Here is a 22,505-nt window from a genome sequence, read left to right as displayed (position 1 = left end):
GAACTTTGGAGTCTCAGGCTGGGAAGATGTCCAGGTCTTTGTGGGTGAAAGAACAGGTGACTAGATGTGCAAAGACCCAGGCTTAGGGTGGAGGAACTCCAGGTGGTAAATGCCCCATTGACCTCAGACTTTCTTTCCTTTTAACTAGCTCAGTTCACGTACCCTGAATCCTGGGTGGGTGGAAGGCAGAGTGGCACCACCAACTCTTGTTTTCCTGGTCCACATGTAGACTGGGATACATAGTGTAAAATTCTGGAAACTTGGAGTAGATTTTTTTTTTTTTTTTTTTTTGTAAAGTTGTCACCTTGAGAGGGACACTGTTTTCCACCTCTGTAATGGTTTCCCGATGTCTTGTACATGGGCCTAGTGCCTGATGGGACCTGCCACCTGGGCCTTCCTGCAGTCTGGGGATTGGTGGGGGTCTCTGTAATCCAGTGCACAGACCCCAAGTAGGGAGAGCCCTTTTGACCTAAATTTCAAGTGGTGGGCAGGTAGATGGTGAGCAGTGGCTGACAGAAGCCACCATCTCAATGGGCTTTCCCTTTCAGAGCGGGTCCATAGTCTCTGAACAAACTCAAGGGTGGCTGCCCCAGCCAAGGGATTCAAGTGTGTCCGGACTGTGGTTGGGTAGGATCCCAGTCCTGGCTTCTCTCCCAGGGAAAGAATGAGAAGGGAAGTGGCTCTGATTCTTCTGCATTTATTTACCAAAGAGGAGCCAGGAATGAGGGAAAAGGCGGAAGGCTGGAGGTCAGCCTCCCTCCCTGGGTCTCAGATTTTGTGCAGATAGAAGGAGAATGAGACCTCCCCTTCCTGACTGAAAAATTCCTTCCAAGCTCTGTGGTGCAGTCTGAGCTCCTCGGTTACACACCCCACTCAGAGATCACTTTCTGCCTTCCACATTCTCCTTCAAGAGAAGCCACGTGTGGATAGCTTTTCATGTCACAGGTTCGTTCTTCTGTCATTAGAAATCCAAACCTGACCCAAGAGACCAAATGCTAGCAGATCTCTCCCTTGCCAACTTTGGAGTGGAGAGACTTCAACACCGATGGGCACCTGGGAAGGGTGTAAGATAAATGAGAGGAGCATCATGGTGAGGAGTCCCCACATGGGGAGGGCGGAAAGGTCACAAGATGGACTGCCACTTCAGTTAATGGAGATGACCCAGGTAGAGGCTTGTGTGGGGTGGGGGGCTTCTAGATTTCCAGAACCCTAACTCATCCATTCTGATACGAGGGACTTAAATCTTCGGGGTTCTATTTTTTTTTTCTCACAATAATTTCAGAGCAAACAAAAGATTTGAGGGTTTAAGAGATTTATTCTGCTAACCAGTGTATTTAGACTATTAAGAAGACAAGGGCGCCCCCTTCCGGCAGATGTTAGCCATTTCAAGGGAACCCGCTGGCAGCCTCGCTGAGCTTCTGGCTTACAGTCGCCATCGGATTTGGGCCTCCTGGGTTGGAGGGTCCTGGGCTGCGTGTAAGAGTTCCAGGACCCGGTGTTGTCTGCAGTTTAGCCAACCCATCAGCAGATGTGTCGGTTCATGTGTAAATTCAATCTCCGAGAGGCACAGGTGGAGAACAAGGAGGGCCAACACGAACGAAGCGAATAAAAGAACAGGGTGGAACAGGGACTCAGAACAAGGCGGCGGCGCCATCTGCCTTCGGTTCACGTCTTCGTTCCACCGGAATAATATATTCACCTTCCTCCCTATTAATTCGCGGTGCCCCCCTTTTTTTGACTGATTTGTATGGAACCTGTGCAAAAAACATCAATTTCGTTTTTTATTAAACCTTTTTATGGAATCATTTTCCAAATACCCACTTTATTCCCAAAGTGAATTATATCCACCCACCACCGATTGACCCCATTGAAATCTCTTATTTGTGTCCAAATCACATCAGGGCTCTGTGGCAGAGCGCTTGCCTGACCTGAACGAGGCCCTGAATTTGACACCTCCCACACACACACCGCAAAAGATACACAAACTACAACGAAATCTACACATTCACATTGACTCGCCTGCAGCTATTTCCTTTAAAATAAGCACTATTTTAAGCTACAATCATGCGTTTCTTTAAATTACTTAGACAAACGCGTGAACACAACGTTCACAAATAGGTAACTTCATACATTCTCACGGACAAGTAGACGCAGAGGCACACACCCGTACTCCAGAAAATAAGCCTTTGCACCAACAAGGCCTAATTTTACTTTTGAGCGTCCCTCCATACTCTTCCCCTCCTTCTGAGCCAAACGAGCTCCTTCAAGGCGAGACTTTGAGCAAGGAAACGTCGTGTCTACACGGGCTCCAAGACCAAAATCATTTCTAATTCCAAACCAGGTAGATTATGACGATAAAGGGTGGTGGTGGTGAAATGTGTCCACGCGACCTCCCGAAGCTCTTTTTAAATCTAGATAGCGGCAACCACAAAGGGGAGAAGGACCCGCGGCTCCACCGTTAGGGCCTTTTTCCGCTGCAGGCAAATGCTTCTAGCCGTCCACGACTCAGCCAAGCCGCGGCGGACCCAGAATCTGCCCCCATCCCCTCCACCCCTACTGGGAGTTGTTCCGGGGTGGAAAGCTGCGCTTGCAGCAAGAAAACAAAAAACCAGCAAACCATCCAGCCCCCTAGTTCCGGGGAGCGCCGGCGGCTCCCCTCCCCCAACGCAGAGCAACCTTCCCTCTCTGCCCCAGCTCCCCTCCTCCCTTTCATTAAAGTTTTATTCAAGATCCTAAGTGCTGCACTTTAATTAGATTTCCTTCATGGAAAGCTCGGTGCCCCACCTCGGTCCTGTCTAACAGAAACCCCAGAGCTACAATCGCGAATTAAATAAATGAACTCGCTCCCGTAAACTGGCCAGAAAGCGTGGAGGCGACTGCTGTGCAGGGCGTGAAAGGAGGTTTCGTCGTTTTTTGAAAGAAATTTATACGATATTTTCACCCCTGGGTACGAGGGGAGAAATTACTGGGTCGGCCTTTGGCCCCCTATCCAAGAGCGGTACACGGGGACCCTCTCCCCAGACGCTGGTCTGGGCCTGGACAGAGATTTAAAACGCCCAATGGAGAACCTGTGCCCGCTGTTCTTTTCCTTCTCCGATACCAGTTTGTTATGTGTAGGAGAGAGAGAGAGAGAGAGAGAGAGAGAGAGAGAGAGAGAGAGAGAGAGAGAGAGAGAGAGAGAGAGTGTGTGTGTGTGTGTGTGTGTGTGTGTGTGTTTGGGGGGATTGGAGTGGTCGGAGGAGACGTGAAAGAATGCCATCGTTGCCCCCTCCCCTAAATTGCCTCCGAAAAGGGAGGGGGACGGAGGGGTAGCAAAAGAATTCTGTCGCCCTAGAATGATGAGGAGGGAAAGGCAGCGACTGCTGGAACCCAGTCTGGGGGGAGGGGAGGGACTTTGCCATTGAACTTGAGGATCCAGGCTGGTGGTCTCCAGCACCCCGCCCCCACTCTGCTAAACGCTTTATGGCAAAAAGGAGGCAAAAAGTGAGGGGAAGAGGGGACATCTCTGGCTCCGCGAAGGAGCGAGGATGCCAAACGGCGGGCGCGGGGCGAGAGCTACCAGGAGACCTGCTGGGAGAAGCCACGGATGGCGGGGAGGCGAAGAGCCTGGGGCGACCAGAGGAGACACTCCAGCCTTCGTCCCCGACTTGCAGCTATGAAATGCGGGAGCCATAGCTGGAGCCCCGCCCCAGACTGTAAGGAGTGGGCAGTCAGCGCTGCTCTCTGGTAATTCCTCTGCCAGGCTTAGGTGCATGAGCGGAGCCTTAGGCCACTGGGAAGCTGAAACCTTCGAGCGGATACCTGCGGAGCGCAGGGACTAGAGGCCAGCTAGATTCTGGTCTAGGCCTTTGCAGAGTGAAGAGAAACGTTAAGCGCCCGTTTTTCAAACCAAGGACCGGTCGGGTTTTTACTATCTCCAAGGGTTTCTCTCTAATAAGGTAAACTAGCTAATGCGTGGGTCAAGGGCATTACTGATTTTCCAGTCTCGAATTTGCTTTGGGAGGCTCTGGAAGGAGGTCTTCTAAGAATCTGGGGAATTTGGAGGTCTTTGCAAGTAAGGGAAGAATCTGGGGCAGACTCTCACAGAGACCTCAGAGCAGGGACACCTCCTGCTGGTTTCTAGAAAGCCCGGCAAACACTTAGGCAAAAAGGGACAAAGAAAATGCTTCGAAGCAGCCGGGACATGCACAACTTTGGCTCGGGAGAGGCTAGCTGGTGGGAGTCAGCACAGCCAGTCAGCTCCCAACCGTGTTTGATGAGATGGAGTCCTGGCACAGAAAAAAAAAAAAAAATTAATATTATTAGTATTATTTTAATTTAAAACTATAATATTATAAAACAACTATTTCAAAAACTGGGCAAAATTTAACTTTGATGATAATGACTTACTAAATCACCCTTAAGGGAAAAGCTCTAGCCCTTATAACAAAAAAACCAAAACTAAAAACAGTGTACTTTAACCTCTGGTCCCCTGCTTTCCTTCCCCTCAAACCTGTGCCCTCTCAGAAGTTCCTTGGGCTTGGTTTGGTGAATACTGGGATCTGAGGAGCAACTGGAAGGGACTTACCACAGGTCCACGCAGGTGCAGGGGAACTGAGACCCAGCACAGAGAAATGGGCCACATGCCCACATCCTCAGCCACTGCCACTACTAACTTGATCTTAGAATGGACGCATTAATCTACAAACACACCCAAGACTCACCTAACTCCCCACCCTCCAGCGGGCTCCTCCTCTGCCACAGCCCCCTCAGAGTTGCTGTTCTGCACTTAACAAAATTCACAACTGAGTGAGCACTTTATAAAATAAATAGAGAATAAGAAGGCAAGTTACCTGATGGGTGTCACAGAGGCAAAACCTGGGCCCCAAAGCAGGTCCTTTTAATCTCTAAGCTCCAGGTCTCCACCAACTGACAGAAAAGGATGCCCAGCCTCTCTCCCACCTTCAACAAACCTCTCCATGCTCGCTCCCTTCAGACACTGACAAACACCTGCTTCCATCTGGGGCTACCCAGTTGAGGTCACACAGGTTTACTCAAACCCCTAGACCCAGCTCCACCTTGGGCAGGGGACATCTTTACCTAAGTGCAAACACAGCAGGTTAAACACATGTGGAAATTTAGTTCAACCAGCTACTCATTTGCTGAATGCCTACTGCATACAAAACCTTCCATTGGGGGTGGAAGGCAGGAGGAAATACCCTGGAAATAAAACATTACTAAGGCTTTACAGATCCTGGGCCTGCAGTCCTGAAGCATGGGGACTATATTCTATGAACTCTGGCATTGTGAGGTGGGAAGACGCCTTTGTAATTGATTACAAATCAGGACAAATGGAGAACAAGGAGTGAAAAAGACTTATGCACAAACCCATGGCATCTGGAGGCTACCAAGGAGTATAGAAGGATCCGGAAAGATGCTCAGAATATCAAACCCCCATGCAAGATGTGAGAAAGACTCAGGGTGGGGGAAGGGAAGGCAGGGAAAAGGCAAATCGCGGTGGAAAAACTATGGATCCTGGTTCCGGCTCCGGATGAGCGAGAGCTAACTAGGAAGAGGGTAAGAGCATCTTACACGGTTCTGGATGCCAGGGTGAAGTTTGGGCCCTCTTCAGACACCGTCTAGCCATTTATACTCAGGTCCGTCCAACTCCACCCAGTCGGGACAACGCCATCACTAAGGGCCGCAGTCCGTAGGCTCCAGGCCAGGGGCAGAGAGGCAGCTCTCTTAACAGGAGGGTCTGTACCCATGCCGTGGATTCCCAGCTCTCTGGGTACACCCAGTTTGATGACCCGGCAGTAGACCTGCGCCCAGCCTTTGTCCTGTTGATGGTTGAAGTTCACTGCCCCTCCCCCTCCAGGCAAGGTTTTGTCATTGAACTTGAGTCTGCCTATAAACATTCCTTCACTTCTCCGGGAGCCGGGAGTCCGGACCCCGACGCGGACTCCAAGCGTATGGGGGAAAGAAGGCGGAAGGGCCTATAGAAGGACCCAGAATGCGAAAGACCAGGCCTCTTCCACCCAAGCTTGTATTGCTTTATCAAAGAGTTTCTGATCCTTGCCCTCCGAGAAAATTCTCTAGGCCTACATTTTAAAACCCGATTGTTGTGGCTGGGGATGTAGCTCTGTGTGGGAGCGCTCGTCTAGCACGCACAAGGTTCCATACCAGCCCCGTCAACAAAACAAACAAAATAGAACTTCCCCCTATTATTGAGGACACATGGCAAGTCAGACCAATATGTTAGGATCAAAATAATGTAACATCTTCCCTCACCCGTAATTCATGCTATCTTACCTTAAACTTGGCAGTAAATCTCTTAATTTCTTTTAACAATCAAGATTTAAAAATACATAAATAACAAAAGGATAACAGCTAAAACCGATGCATTATTAGAGAAGTTCGAGAGGCGCCTGAGGCTGTCGCCGCGGTTTGAGAGCGCCCTTCCCTGGGCCTGGTAATACCGCGCGCTGTCGCCGCCGCGCGAGTTCCAGGCTGCCACCAGAGCGGTTGCAGAGCCCCCACGCAGTTCACGGTCTCCTTCCCAGGATCTGGAAACTTTGAACTTGGTCTCCCGCCTCCATGGCCAAGGAAGCACTACCCTGGGTAACCGCGGGACCCGGGAAACTTGCAGATCGTTCCCCGCGATCGGCTGAGTGCCGCGATCGGCTGAGCAGCCTGCGGAGTCGTGTCAGTTTTGTATTGTTTTAAGAATTCGGGATCCTGCAGCAAGGGAGAGTCCAAGGTCCGATCCCGGGATCTTTTCCTGGCCCAGGATTATTCAGTAGAAGGAAAAGTGGGCGCGCTGGGAATTCGGGGAGGCGCGGGGTCGTCTGTGCGTTCCGCGGCCTGGCTCGGCGCGCCAGCCGCCTTCCCGGAGCCCCCGGAGCCCCGGAGCCGCAGCGATCCACTAAGACAGCAAGCCCCGGCGGACCATCGACGAGCTCCCACCCAGCCTTCTCTTTTGGGGCTAGAGAAAATGCAACGAGGCAGGTCCTCTCAGGCAAATCGTAAGAGGCCTGAGGGAGTCATCCCACTCACGCTGTCCGTGTCCTCCCCCGCCACCCCCCTATTTGGCTTTTACCCGCCACAGGCTTCTTTGGACCAAAAGGATTTGTTGTTTTATCCTCCTCCTCAACCTTGGGTTCACAGGCCTTCCTGCCCTGGAAAGAATCCAGTCAACCCCTCTTCCTTTGTCTGACCTTTGGGGAAAAGAGGCGTGGGCGCCGCCAGGGTCAAATTCACAGACCTGTATCTTTTAAGGCAAGTGAGGCCACCGGTCTCATCCGATGAGGAGAGTCCTAAGCAACTGGGACACTGTGGGGCAAACAGGGAAGCTGCTTTTCGATTTTAATCTGCTATTCAATTCGCACATTCGCTTCTCCCGGTCCCTAGCTCTGTAGAAGAGAAACAATTAGATGCGAAACGAAGCCTTTATTTGGAAAAAGAAATGCGAAGGTCTCATGTAATGAACTTCCCGTAAATGTCCCAAGTCTTTGGCACTTGAGTAATTTTACGGTAGTTCAGTACTAGCGTTTATCAAAGTTAAAGATCTCCAGTATTACGCACAAGGGTTTCTGCGGAATCTGATTTAGAGCAAAAGAGGCCACATCTACACTGCTCCCCACAAAGTTTCAGACTACAATCATTGAAATAAAGTTCCCAAACATTCTTGCTCCTTAAAACAATAAGAACTCAAAATATAAAAAAAGAAAAGCAAAATACAAATGGGGGGAAAAAAGAATATGAGCTTAAAACATACAGGTACTGTGAAAACCTTTTGTAAACAATTTTCTTTGAAAAAAATTTCCATTCGTTTTTCAATGCCTGTGTTTTACAATTGGCAATCACTGTCTGCTTTTTGTTCCTTTCCCGGTACTAATTTGTAGTTATATACATTCTAACTTGTTTTAAAACAGTATACGATTATTAGGCCATAAGCAATTCTTCAAGTTATTGTATTTTGTAAATGCCTTTTTAAAAAATTGCATAATACACAATGAAAGGAGTTGTCAGGCATTTCGAAAAGCGTTTCCCTAACTTTCGTTATTTCGGCTGTCCCAACACTTAAAAAGAAAACTTTTTTTCCTTGATTGAATATGTTGCACATTCTCATTGTTAAGAATTTAAAAAATATTAAAAACTATAGAGATGAAAATAAAACCCATCCCAACCCACCAAAATTTACCAAAACTAACCTTTTGTTGTATTTTCATCAGTTCTTTTTCCTTGAACACGTGTAATTTCAAAAACAAGATTCTGTATGAACATTTTTATATCTTGCCTTTTATTTTAATATCAAATTATGAACTTTCCTCAGTGTCATTCAATATTCTTAAAAAGCATGACTAATGATTTTACAGTATCCAATCCACCAGATGTACCATCAAAAGCATTTTAAAAATTATTGGTCATTTAATAGTTTCCATGTTTACTTTTAAAAATAATTCATAGGAGAAATATTGTTATGCTCCCTAAATATGCTTGGTAGGAGGATGAGAACTGAACCCCTTGGCATAAAATGCTGAAAAAGTATTAGGTTAAAATTTTCCCTTCTCAATATTTGTTGGGGGAGAACAAAAGAGAGGCTTTTAGAGTGCTTAAAATGTTCCATCTTTTGGTTAAGGAGGTGGTTACCTGTGTGTGTATGTAAAAATTCAGTCACCTGAACATTTAAAGTGTGTGTGCTTGAGTTTTTAGTTTTTAATGCTACTCTCTCACCCTCCAAAGCCTGTATTTGTTTACACAGAAAGAGGGCAATGCAGGAAATAGGTGGAGGAAGTGAAGAAGTGGGTGGAGACCAACCCAAACTGGATCAGTTCACCCCTTGCTGGGGTATTATCTTTGATTCATAAAGACCAAAATATTTACCAAAAGCAAACATTTGGAGAGCAAGCACAAACTGGAACACTGGTCCCTTCTTCCCAACCCCAGTGCTAACCCTTGTTAGTTGGAGGTTTTCCTATTAGAGTTGTACCACTGTGCTTTGAATTCCCAAGTGAGTTGAAGAGGAATAAAAATAGGGTAGAAAAGGTTTAAAAAGAGAATTAAAATGAACAGATAAGTAGTTGACTGATGATATATATATATATAGATAGATAGATAGATAGATAGATAATACATAAATTTAAAAAATTCAGAAGTGTTTGGGCTGGGGACTTAGCTTGGTGAAAAGAGAGGTTGCTGAGGATCCGAACAAAACAAAACAACTCCCCCCCCCCAAAAAAAAAAAAACCTGTAGTTTCATTTTGCATTTATTTTGTAATCTACTTTTACTTAAAAAGATATCCCGCACAATTTGGAAACTGAAGGATCAATTGCTCTCCAGAGTGAAAACAAGGACTTAGAGGGAGCGCCTACTGATGTTAGCACTGGCTTCTGAGGCTGCTTGCTGACACATTCTTAATCCTGGGATGCTGAGAGAGGAAAAACCACTTCCAATGATTTCACATCCTGGTTTTGCTTTGGATAGGAGACTTTACAAATTCACATTTAGGGGTTATTTCTCCTTTTCTCTCCTTTCTCTCTCTCTTTTGTACTAGGAATTGAACCCAGGATGCTCTACCTCTTAGCTACACCCCCAGACCTTTTTAAATTTTTTAGTCTGAGGCAGGGTTTTGAACTTTCAATAGATCCTTCTGCTTCAGCCTCCTGAGTAGCTGGAATTGCAAGTGTGTCCCACCTCTCCTGGATGATTTCTTTCTTTTTTGTTGTCATTTCTGTCCTTTTTTGTTTAGAATCAAGACAAATTTGGATTTTTTTAAACTTTTTTTTTTTTTTAATTTGTATCGGGGATTGAATCCAGAGGTGCTCTACCACTGAATTACATCCCCAGCCTTTTTTATTTTTATTTTGAGCCAGGGCCTTGCTAAGTTGCTTAGAGCCTCACTAAGTTGCTGAGGCTGGTTTCAAACTTGCAATACTCCTGCCTCAGCCGCCTGAGCCACTAGGATTGCAGGCATGTACCACCACACCAGCAGATTTGTAATATCTTATGAAGAAAGACATCAGAGCCATTTTTTCATGTTGAAAGTTATATAATAAATATTTTATAAAGAAGTTTCCCCCCCTTTTTTCTGAGGTGTAACATATATTCAACACTGTGCATTAAGCTTAACAGTGTGGCTTGATGAATATTTACCCATATAATCACAATTTGGAACAAGAAATAGAAGATTCCGTCCCCCTCCCTATACATTCCCCTGTCTTTTTCCAGTATAGTATTCCTGGTAATGGTGATCTGATTTCCATTAATATTGATTGATCTGTTAATAGGATTATACAGCACAAGCTGGATGTGATGGCACAGGCCTGTAATCCCAGCAACTCAGGAGGCTAAGAAAGAAGGATCGTAAGTTTGAGGCCAGTCTTGTCAACTTAGTGAGATCCTATCTCACAGTACAAAATAAAGGGGGCTAGAAAGTAGTTCAGTGGTAGAACGCTGGGTTCAATCACCTTTACCAAGGTGGAGGGGTGGTGGCAGGAATAAAGGAAGAAAAAAAATATATAGTGTGTACTCTTTGGGGTCTTTTTTTTTCCATTCAACAAAATGTCCATCAGATTCATCCATGTTGTTGTGTGCATCTGTTTTTAATTCTTTTAACTGCTTTCTGCTATTTCATTGTATAGACATACCACAGTTTATCCACTTCACTTGTTAGTGGACCTTTGAGTTGTTTCTATTTTGGGCTATTATGAATAAAGCTACTGTGATTATTCTTGAACATGCCTTTTGGTGACTCATTTGCTATATAATTTATGGATTATGGAGTGGGTATATATTTAGCTTTATTAGTTATATCGTGTTTTAAGCATCAAATTATGTATCAGTCTCCATTCCCTACAACAACTGGTGCAAGTGGTCGGATTTGAAAACAAGAAAAATCCAATACATCAAAGGATATGCTTATATTAGTTTGGATTTATATAATGAGTTTAATTTGAAACTTGATGACCTTAATGTCCCAGGGACAGTGGAGATTTGGGTTTGCTAGTAGGAGAGCATTAAGATTCATGGGTTGATCCTTCCTGTAGTTTCCCTAACTGAGCTAGTCCTGGGCACTTCACATTTGTCAGTGATGCCTGTGTGGATCTCCCCAACTCCCCCAAATGCAAGTATATTGACATAGGGCTAACTGACTGAGGCAATGGTCAGGGTCAGCAGGGACCACATGCACAAGAATTAGTGCCTGAAGATGGAAGTGATTCTCCTGAGTCCTGATTTGGAAGCTGAGTTATGTCTTGTGAAATTTATTACCTCCTGGTCCTTTAACAAGAATCGATCTATCTTCCCGGGCAGAATTTCCATTACTGGTGACAGGTGCTTGGAGCCAGCTTATTAAAAACCATCATTTCAACCCCCAAAGCAAAGTGCTACAGTGTATTGGAACAGAATACTAATTTCCAGTTTCATATAATAATCTAGGACATGGATAGCATTAGGAAGTATTTTAATATTCAAGAGGAAAGAAATGCAAGGCTGCACCCAGGACCCAGGGAACATCAGGATCTGCATACATTTTTCCAGTCACACTTCCCCCGGTTTCTAACAGAATGAGACAGCTCTTCCCTCAGGCTGGTCCTGCCCTGGCCCAAGACAGAGCTTGCCTCATTACTTAGTAACCGTGCTGGAATAGAATGAGCTCTGAATTTCTTTCAAGTTGGTGGGACTTAGCTGTCTTATGTTTGTATAGCGCTTTTTAATTTTCCAAGTGTTTTCAACCTCTGCACACACTCAAATCATTTATATCATGTGGTACAGTGAGATACAAGAGCAGGAAAAGAACCCGCCCATTTTATGCAATATCATGGAGGCAGTTTCTTGTTGTCCTTTTGGAGGTAAGAGAAGCCTTCACTCTCTGACTTTGGTCTTCAGCTCTTTCCTGTGAAGATTTGGGAGTAGCTCTGAGAAGTCTGGGTTGGTGGAGGGGGAGAAATGGGGGAGACTGTTCATGGAGTTCTTTTACGGATGAGCCAGATTTTGTGTCTCCACAGAGCTTCTCTGTCATCTTTACATCTCCCAGGTAGAACTGTCTGGCTGAATTATTCAAATTATCAATTAATTTTTTGTGTCACACAAGTGTGGGAGTATCATGTCAAGTCAAAGAGATATCTAAGGAAGTAATCTGAAAGGCCAGGTCAAGAATTAGCCACATGAGTGAACCAAGTATATTTTGCAGTGTGCACTGTCCAGCTTGGTAGACAGCTCATCTAAAATGCTTGGAGCACCAACTGGGAGATGTGGCTCAGTGTTAGAGCACCTGCCTAGGCTCCAGGTTTAAGCCCCAGCACACAAAAATAAATAAATACATAAATAAATAAATAAGTGGGCACTTAGATATGATGGTGTTGGAAATCTTCCGAAGGGGTGAGGTCAAAGGTTATTTACAGCTGTATCATAGCAAAATGTCCATAAATTTCTGAGTTTTGGTTTATATCCTAATGAACAATGTGCATTTTATATAGTTGCCATGGAATGTCAGACATTTTGCAATACGTGTGACTGATTTAATGTACTTTGACAGTTTATATCAATGATATAAAGCTTCCCTAGAAAGTTTTCTTTTTCTTTTCTTTTTGGCTCTCTTTCTTTTCTTTTTCAGTTCTAGAGATCAAACCCAGGGCCTTGCACATGCTGTACTGAACTATACCCTCAATCCCTGACCAAGAAAATTTTGAACCTCTGGGAATTTGGGGGGGCACATGATATTGTTCTTTTTTACCTTGACACTTTACCTAAAGATTCAAGGTTATTTCTTTCTGTCTTCTTTTCTCTTTATAAAATATTTTGATAAGCAACACAAACTTTCCAATCATTTACATTATCCAAATTTCCAATTGTTTACATTATCTCAGTGGTTTGCAATAAAGTAGTGCTTAATTGAATTTTTCTTTTCAAACTTTTTTTCCCCCCAGTAGTACCAGGGATCCAACCCAGGGTCTCTGGAATGCTAAGCATGTGCACTATCACTAAGCTACTTCTCCAGGTCATATTTGGTGCCATGTGGTCTAAGGCTTGGGGGATCCAAAAACTTGGTGTCAGGGGCCCTTGTGGAGTGTTTGTATAGGTGACAATTAAAACCAGTGTTGTAGCCTGGCATGGTGGTGCATGCCTGTAATCCCAGTGACTTGGGAGGCTGAGATAGGAGGATCACAAGTTCAAGGCCAGCCTTAGCAGTCTAATGAGACTCTAAGCAACTTGGTGAGACCCTGCTTCAAATACAAAATAAAAAGGGCTAGGGGCACTGGGTATGTGACTCAGAGGTAAAGTGTCTGCCTGGTATGCACCAAGACCCTAGGTTTGACCCCCAGCAGCCCCCAATACACATGCACAAAAAAGAGCTAGGGTTGTGGCTCAGTGGTAAAGCACCCTTGGGTTCAATCTCTAGTACCCAAAACAAAACTAAACAAAAACAAAACCTCAAACAGTATTGTTTCCTTCCCAGCTTGGCCCAAGGTAGAACTCACTTGGCCTTCTCAACAGAACAACTTTCTGAGTCTCAGACCTTAGAATTGGTGTTTCCTTTTCCAGTGCCTCTTCCCTGCACAGTAAACCATGGCTCCAACAGAAAACCTCCTCCTTCATACATAAGCAACAAGGGCTTCCCCTGAGAAGCATTCCCTTTAGCCTAGGTGTGAGTAACTAGAGATGTTTTTCATTTTAGAGCTGACTTGCAGGATGAATGCAAGCCCTTTCCCAATAAAAATATTTTATTTGTCCCTGAGAAGGTTTCCTTGGAAGCATCTCAATATGCCCCACATACTATTTTTACTCTGAATATTTCCATAGCCTGGAATCATTTTTGGCACAGCTGTTCGGTGAAAGTGTGACTCTGGGCTGAGATGTCTGCCTCCTTTTGGCAGGAGTCTTCCAGAGGCTAGGCTAAGTGTGCCTTCTCCACAACTCATATCATACCTCCATCCATACCCTCTATGAACAGGAAACTGTCAGGTTCCAGGAGAATCTGGGGAGAAAGGCAAGTGGGAATGAGGCATTGATGGCCAGTCTTCAAGGGAGAACAGAACCCAGTAATGATACATCTTCAGTTCTCAATCCTCATGGAGAGTTTTCTGCCTTGGTCTTTTTCTTGCTTCTTTCCTTCCTTCCTTCCTTCCTTCCTTCCTTCCTTCCTTCCTTCCTTCCCTCCCTCCCTCCCTCCCTCTTTCTTTCTTTCTTTCTTTCTTTCTTTCTTTCTTTCTTTCTTTCTTTCTTTCTTTCTTTCTTTCTTTCTTTCTTTCTTTCCTTCTTTCTGTGATGCTGGGGATTGAACTCAGGACCTTCTGCACACTAAGCACATGCTCTACCTCTGAATTACACACCCAGCCTTTGATTGCTCTTATGATCCACACTGTTGACATCATTACTTTATTCTCCGCATCTGACTCTCCTGTTACCCTTGGCCCTGCCAGGATTGATTCCTTTGACTGCAGGGAGCTCGAAGTTAGAGAAGGATTACTGACTGTGTTATCATAATCATCATCTCCTTTTCCTCCTCCTCCTCCTCCTCCATCCCCCTTCCCCCACTTCTTCTCTTTCTATATTGGGGATTGAACCCACTGAATCACATGCCAAGCCCTTTTTAATTTTATTTATTTTGAGGCAGGGTCTCACTAAGTTGCTTAAGGCCTTGATAAGTTGTTGAGATTGGCCTTGAACTTGCAATCCTCCTGCCTCAGTCTCCCAAATTCTGGGATTACTGGAACGTACCACCATGCCTGGCTTCTCATGATGTTCTAGAGAGGCACTGGGGTACAACAGAGGGGTTATGGAATGCACTGGACCTTCGTACCATGGAATTTAATAATTTCGCTTCAGGGTCACAAGTCTGACAAAAGTGAGTAACTCTGTGGGTAGTGGATAAATGTTGGCTGAAAGAATAAAGGAAAAGTGAATAAAGCAATAGATTACAAAGACACCATCATATAGTTACACTGAAGCTGCATTCTAAAGTAAAACTAAAATCATTTTTATAATAAAGTAAAAGTTTATTTTATATGTGGTTACTTTTCATTGATAACCATGAGATAAGATTTTTGTACTACCTTTCAGAACTTTAAAATGAGATAATACTGCCTTGTTCCTTCGGTCCCGTCATAGAAATCACTTCTTTTTTTTTTACCCCAAACTCTTCAGTGTTCAAATTCCTATCTACCTTTCCAGCTTTAACAATCCACACTATAAAGTCTGATTACTGTGTTTTCGCTGTTTCATTTAATCCTTCTAATAATGTGGGAGATAATTTTCACCTCCATTTTACAGATGAGGAACCTACAAGCAATGGGAGGCAGAACCAGGACTTGAATTTGGATCGCTAACCCTGGTTCTGTTTCCTACTGCACACACAGACTCTCCAGCTATATCCTTTCCCTAGCCCTAAGCTTCTGCCTTTCTCTTCCTTGTATGTGCCAGAACTCCTTTCTAACCTCTAAGTTTATGACCATGTGAAAGCCCCACTTCCCCAACTTTGTGTGTTCAGAATTGCATCTGTTCATGCCAGGTGCAGTGGCACAAGTTTATAATCGCAGTGATTTGGGAGGTTGAAGCAGGAGGATCACAAGTTCAAAGCCAGTCTGGGCAACTTAGCAAGACCCTGTCTCAAAATAAAAAATAAATAAGAATAAAAAGGGCTGAGGCTATAGCTCAGTGGTAGACTGCTCCTGGGTTCAATCACCAGAAACTCCCCTGAAAAAAAAAAAAAAAGAAAAAAGAAAAAAGAAGAATTGCATCTATATGTCAAAGTCTAGCTCAGACACCACTTCTACCTTGAGTTCTTAGGGCTGCCTTCAATCTCCTCCTTCTTCTGTGATCTCATTGTTCCAAGATTTTACTAATTTTAAAGCATTTGGCCCTGTGTATTGTGAATATTTGTGAATAAATTGGTCAGACTCTGTCATTGGATTGTCCGATCCTTGAAGCCATGGATCATGTCTTCCTCATTTGCGTATGTTCCAGAGTGCCCAGCTTGGTGTTGGGCATGTGATAATTACTCAATAAACACCTGTAAATGAAAGCATGTTTTCATTATAAGTGAAAAAAAAGATGTATAATGGGATTATAGTGTCTGTCTTTGTGTAAAAAGAAGGGAAATAAGAGTATGTTATCGTAACAAATTTCATTTACATAAAGGCACACTGGAAAGATATATAAGAAACTACTCATGCTGGTCTCCCTTAGGGGGATGGGACAATGATGAAATTGGGACAGATGAAGACAGTTTGGGAGAAGATTGTTTATGTTATACATTTTTACAGTTCTTTTTTTTCTTTTCTTTTTTTTTTTTTTGTGGTACTGGGGATTGGACCCAAAGCCTTGCACATCTAGGCAAGTGCTGTACCACTGAGATATAGTCCCAGCCCCATTTTTAAAAAACCATAGGAATATTATATATATATATATATATATATATATATATATATATATATATACATATACATATTTAGTTGCCAATGGACCTTTATTTATATGCAGTGCTGAGAATCAAACCCAGTGCCTCACACGTGCTTGGTAAGTGCTCTACCACTGAGCCACAACCCCAGCCCAAGAATGTATTTCTTTTAAAAATACAAAAAGTAGCTGAAGTGGTTTAGTCATCAGGGACTGTTCCTGATGCTGTCTCTCCATTTATGAAATGAGAGCATCCATGAACTGTCATCAGCCCATCAGCCCTATGGCGGGTGGCAGGGCTGCCCCTGAAGAAGGTTGTAAACTCCACTTGATATATGGAGGGCCAGGAAGCAGCAAAGAGGGGAGGGGAAAAGAAGCGATGAGAGAAAGATGGGGAGAAATAAGGAGAAAAGAGAGTAAAATAGAGAAGATGAGAGGAAAGAGGAGGATAGCAGACTGAAAAAGACAAAAAGGGAAACAGAATGAGAGGGAGAAGCAGAGAAGGCCTGCACCTGGGAAAGGCCCAGAGGGTAACTCAAAGTCAGGCCTCTTCCCAAAAGGCTCACATCCCAGGTGGGACAAGCCATCTTATCAGGGACCTGCTACACTAAGATGGGGAAGCTCCTCATCCCTAGAACAAAGATCATGATGATTTGATGTTAACTGGCCTTCCAGGCATGGGAATCCCTCCTCAGTACCACCTCTATAGCAGGAAGCCACAGAGAGGAGAGTGGTCCTCTACCTTCCTTGGATTTTCTTTCTTTCTTTCTTTCTTTTTTTTTTTTTTGCGGTACTGGGGACTGAACCCAGGGCCTTGTACTTGCGAGGCAAGCACTCTACCAACTGAGCTATATCCCCAGCCCCTTCCTTGGATTTTCTGAGGCTCCAATGCCACTGACCTCCAGGAGTCAAATTCCCAATGACTACTACCCTTGGCAGCCTGAAATGTGCAGCCTGAGGGGACTGTGTAGTCCAGTGGGAACACTCCTACCTCTCCAGCTCTTGGTAATGGGTACTGTTACTAAGAGACAGCCAGCCTCCAGCTTCTGTTGGGTTACCTCCTTACCAACTCTGGGTCCATGCAGCTGGTACAGTCTTGGATCCAGATTTCCCCACCTGGGTGGGGAGAGTTTTGAAAAGTCAGGAAAAGGACTAAGGCAGGAGTTAAAGCAGGTGTTAGGAGGACTTTGGTCTTGAAACAAGAAAGAGGATGGATGTCCAACTCCAGACAGGATGAGGCTCTCTGTTCCCACTCTGGACTGCTCACTTCCATTGGTAGAACATCTACAAAGGAGAGGAATTTAACAGATTCTTGTTATAATGAGGAAGAAAGTTGCATTCTGCCTTTTATCATGTTGTCCTCCCTAATCAAATCCATCTGGCTGAGAGTGCTCTGTTCTCTTACCCACTACCTGGGAAAGTCAGTGCCTCTTCTTGTGTCTGATTTCTATCCCCTCTTTTACCTCTTTCTCTCGTTTAAAGTCCTGTCCTCATGCTTTTGTTATTCTCTATTTATGTTCCTGCCCTTGGTGAGGTCATGAGCCTGAGAGTGTCTCTACTCTAGACCTCTAGATGCTGATCTGGTATATGTCTCCTCTAAACTCTCCTTTGATTTCCTAGTCCTTATTTCCTGAAGCCCCTGAAACCTCCTTCATACCCTGGCCTGACTTTGCTCTGCTCTAAGGTCTGCTGGGAAAGGTACAGCTTTGAGGGATCAAATTTTTTTCTTAGAGATATTCCTGAACTGCCTTCATAAACCCAACTGTCAAGGGTAGTATTGTTTCTGGATGTGAACCGTATTATCCCTGCTGCAGCATGAAGGGAAGTGGGGGAGAATGCAGGGAGCTCTATAAGAAGGAAAACAGGAAGAGAGGAGCAGGAAAGGTGGGGGAATGGGTACCCTGAGTAAGGTTTCGAGCATCTGGATGTATATTGAAAAAAAATTATTTTAAATGAGCTCATAATCCAGACATTTGGTTTGCATGCTACTGAACATCTGGACATTAGAAATAACTGGTTTGGGAACTATGATTTTTTTTTTTTACTTCTCTTCAAATTTTGGAAGCCTATGATCATAATAGATTGCCAGAAGACCTTAAACACATCTTTAACCCTTACACAGCTTGAGGAGATCTCTGTGTACACAATACTATTGAAACAATTCACACTTTTAAGGCTTCACAAAGGGTAAAAGAAAAATATACATAGGGTCCAAGAAATTCAAATAACAAAGTGTGGTTGGGGAAGACATGACCTCTATTTACATCAGAGGCCACAGATAAATCTCTAGAGAACACTATTCCCATTTTTCTCCCCACTCCTACCACTCAGGGTATGTGTTGGAACACCCTCTGTTCCATCAGCAAATGAAAGCCCGGACTGACTGGTGCTTGGATACCATGGCAGCCATAGAGCCTGAGCTTGTCGATTTTTATAAGCTCTGCTTTACTGGCAGTTCAATAAGCTGCTAAGGAGCCAGTTCAGGAAATGAAGCAGGATCCAGGCCACCCTGAGTTCAGTGTGGCCTTCTTTTTTCCAGGAAACAACTTGTCTTGGCTTTGGAGTGGCTTTCCCACCTATCTCTGACCTGAAGCAAAACACAATAATTAACCCCCTGAAAAAAATCTCTAGTTCTGCTGGGAGGAGTTAGGATGGGAGAGAGATGATTCTGTCCAAAGGGCCTTAGGAGGGTTGGGCCCAGCAGGAAGATCCTGAGCAGGTCAGACTCTGATGGGCAACATCTTTCTCAATAACTACTGAAAGACTGTTTGGGGGGATAGCATGCCTGTGACTGCTCATTTCCTTTTCCTACTTTGTCTTTACCATTAGAATCCTCAGAATAACCAGTGATATTGCAACTATTTTTTCTCATTTTTCACGTAAGGAAACTGAAGCTCAGAGAAGTCACATAATCTGCCAAAGTTATGTAGCTGGTTAGCCCCAGATTTGGGGTCTGAACCTAGGCTGTCTGGCTTGAACACATTCTCCACTCCACTCCAAGGGGCCCAATCTCCACTACAGGGAGAAGACTAGCCATTATGAAGCAAGAGTTCACAGTAAAAGGTGGGCAGTAGGATGCTGCAGAAAGGGAAGCAAGTTGGAGTGGTTGTAGAAGGCTTCCAAGAATTGCTGTCTGAACTCAAAGAAAGAGCAGAATTTGGCTAGAGGAGGAAGAAACTAGCTTTCTAATCAGGAAAGAGCTTGGGGGAAAAAAATGCAGGCAGAGAGCTGGGGGTGGGGGGCTCAGTTATAGAACATGGGCTTAGCATGCATGCGACTCTGGGTTCAACCCCCAGGATCAAAAAACAAAGCAAACAAGCAAGTAAACAACAAATGTGGAAGTGGAAATGGGTGTGGGCAGTTACGCTTCAACAAGGAAAGATGCCAAGTTATTGATATTCTGAATCCATATAAAACCCAGAAATAAGTAAAACGACAACAACAAAAACCTCACAGAAGAGCCTTTTGATTATAACCAGAGAGCTCCAGCATGTGAATAAAACTGTACCAGAAGGCTGGGCATGTGGCTCAGTGTTAGAGTGCTTGCCTAACTAGTGTAAGGTCCTAGGTTCAATACCCAGCACTGAACTAAAGAAAGGAAGAAAGGAAAAGAGAAAGAAAGAAAGGAAAGAAGGAAGAAGAAATAAGTTAAGAGTAAAAGAATAAGAAGGGGGAAATAGTAAACAAGAAAATAAAGACCCCTCACTTTCCCATCATTGCAGGCCTAGAAGTAGGTTCAAATTTTGAGAAGGTGAAAAATTAAATTGGAAAGGAGTTCAAAGAATTGAGATTAATATAAACACACTCTCCTCATATCTATAGCTGAAAGTGACTAAAAAGGTTGTGGATCTGCCTGAGATTTTATTCAGAGGAAGAATGAGGCCACTGCTAGATTGAAAGGATTTGGTATAAAAACAAAAACAAAAACAAAAACAAATTGCTTTCTGTTTGACCTCTCTTGAGTTTGACTTGTTTAAAACCAAGGAGGCAGAGAATTCAACTTCTAAGAAGATAAGGATATATACCTTTTTCTATTCCTTCTTCTAAATACAGCCAAGAATTCTGGATATTATTTATTAAAATTTTTAAAAAATCCAAAAACATAAGCCAGGTGTGGTAGTGCACACTTGTAATCCCAGTGACTTGGGAGGCTGAGGCAGGAGAATTGTAAGTTCGAGGTCAGCCTCAGCAACTTAAAGAGGCCCAAGGAACTTAGTGAGACCCTGTCTCAAATAACAAATAAAAAGGGCTGGGGATGTGACTGAGTGGTTAAGTGCCCCTGGGTTCAATCCCTGGTACCAAAAAAAAAAATCATAAGAAGACTAGGAAAGGTGCATAAAAAAAGGCAAGATTGGGCAGATTGGTTATGGACCTTGGTGCCTAAGAAAAAACATGGTGATGAGCTCTCTCAGTTTTCTTTTTGTTTCCTAAAACCAAGACTTGGAGCAATAATCTAGAAACAACAATGGATGTGGACAAAAAATAAATAAAAATAAAAAGTCTCAACAAGGCCTGTTCTCACTAACCAAAGGACCAGGATAAGGACAGGACAACAAGGCAGAGTTTTTAGACAATAACTGCTCCACTCCTGCCACACACTATAGGAAATATTGTAGTCCATCCACACAGTGAAGGATGAGTGAGGAGCCTAGATCGCCACTCTTTTGAAGGTAAGGCTACATCAGAGCCCCCCCAACACCACCACTGGGGTGCTGTTAGGGAAGACCATGTAGTGACCAGGGACTTTCATCTCTGCAGGTGAGTTACAGCTTCCCCATGTCAATGAAAACTGCATGGGAAACCTGCTGTTTACCTCTACCTGGCAGCAAGGAGCTGTCCTCTCCGCTTTCCACTAGATTATTTGTAGAGGAGGCCAAGTGGAAAGGAGGACTTCTACTCAGTGGTTATAAATCTATTTCTACTGTACAGTCAGCTGAGACCATGTGGGGAGGCACCGAACAGCAGGAATGAGGAACACATCTTCCTTCATGTATTAACAGAGGCCAAGTGGGGACCATGGCAGTTGGCAGTAAGAGGTGACACATACCCTTTTCTTTTGCAGAAGCAATGTCAGAGAAAACAAGGGAAGATAGGGGTTTCATAAGGTAATGTGAAATGTCTAGGTATCACTTGGAAATCACTCATCATACCAAGAGTCAGGGCCATTAAACAAACAACAGCAAATTTAAAACAAGTAAAATCCTATTTAGTATATTCTCTAATGAAATGGAATCAAACTAAAAGTTAATAACAAAAGGATACCAGAAAAATCTCCAAATCCTTAGAGACTAAACAGTGAACTTCTGTATATTCCATGAGTACAAAGAGGGAAGTCTTAAGAGAAGTTTAAAAATAACACTGAACTGGGGCTGAAGATGTAGCTCAGTAGTAGAGCACTTGCCTAGCATGTGCAAGGCCCTGGGTTCAGCCCTGGTACTGAAATGAAAACAGCAAAAACAACATTGAACGGAATGACACTGAGCATATAATATATCAGCATTTGTGGGACATAACTAAAGGAGTGCTGAGAAGGAAATCTGTAGCACTAAATGCACACATTAGAAAAGTAGAAAGCTCCCACCTCAAGAACCTAGGGAAAATAAACAAATCCCAATTAATCAGAAGGAAGGAAATAACATGAACAGAAATCCATGGAATTAAACCAGAAAGGAAATAAACGGAAAACTGAAAAGAAACAAGAGAAAATCAATGAACAGGGACCTGGTTGTTTGAAAAAATCAGTAAATCTCTCATAAGACTAACACATTTAAAAGAGAGGAGAAACATTAGAATGAAATCAGAGACACCACTGCAGACAGCAAAAGAATGATGGGGAAACACTAATAATAAACATCTTTGAAAGCCATTATTAATCTTGGTAGTTCCCCAGAGATATTAGGTCCTAATCCTGAGAACCTATAAAATCTTTTTTCCCCCAGTGGTGGGTATTGAACCTGGGGCCTTCTGCTTGCAAGGCAAGCACTCTACCAACTGAGCTACCTCCCCAGCCCTTGTAAATGTTATTTTATTTGGGTAAAGAGTCTTTGCGGGGGGGGGGGGGTGCTGGAGTTGTGGCTCAGTGGCAGAGTGCTTGCCTAGCATGTGTGAGGCACTGGGTTTGATTCTC

The sequence above is a fragment of the Sciurus carolinensis genome, chromosome 3 (assembly GCF_902686445.1).
Source record: "Sciurus carolinensis chromosome 3, mSciCar1.2, whole genome shotgun sequence".
Lineage (NCBI taxonomy): Eukaryota > Metazoa > Chordata > Mammalia > Rodentia > Sciuridae > Sciurus > Sciurus carolinensis.
This window is presented reverse-complemented; position numbering follows the sequence as displayed.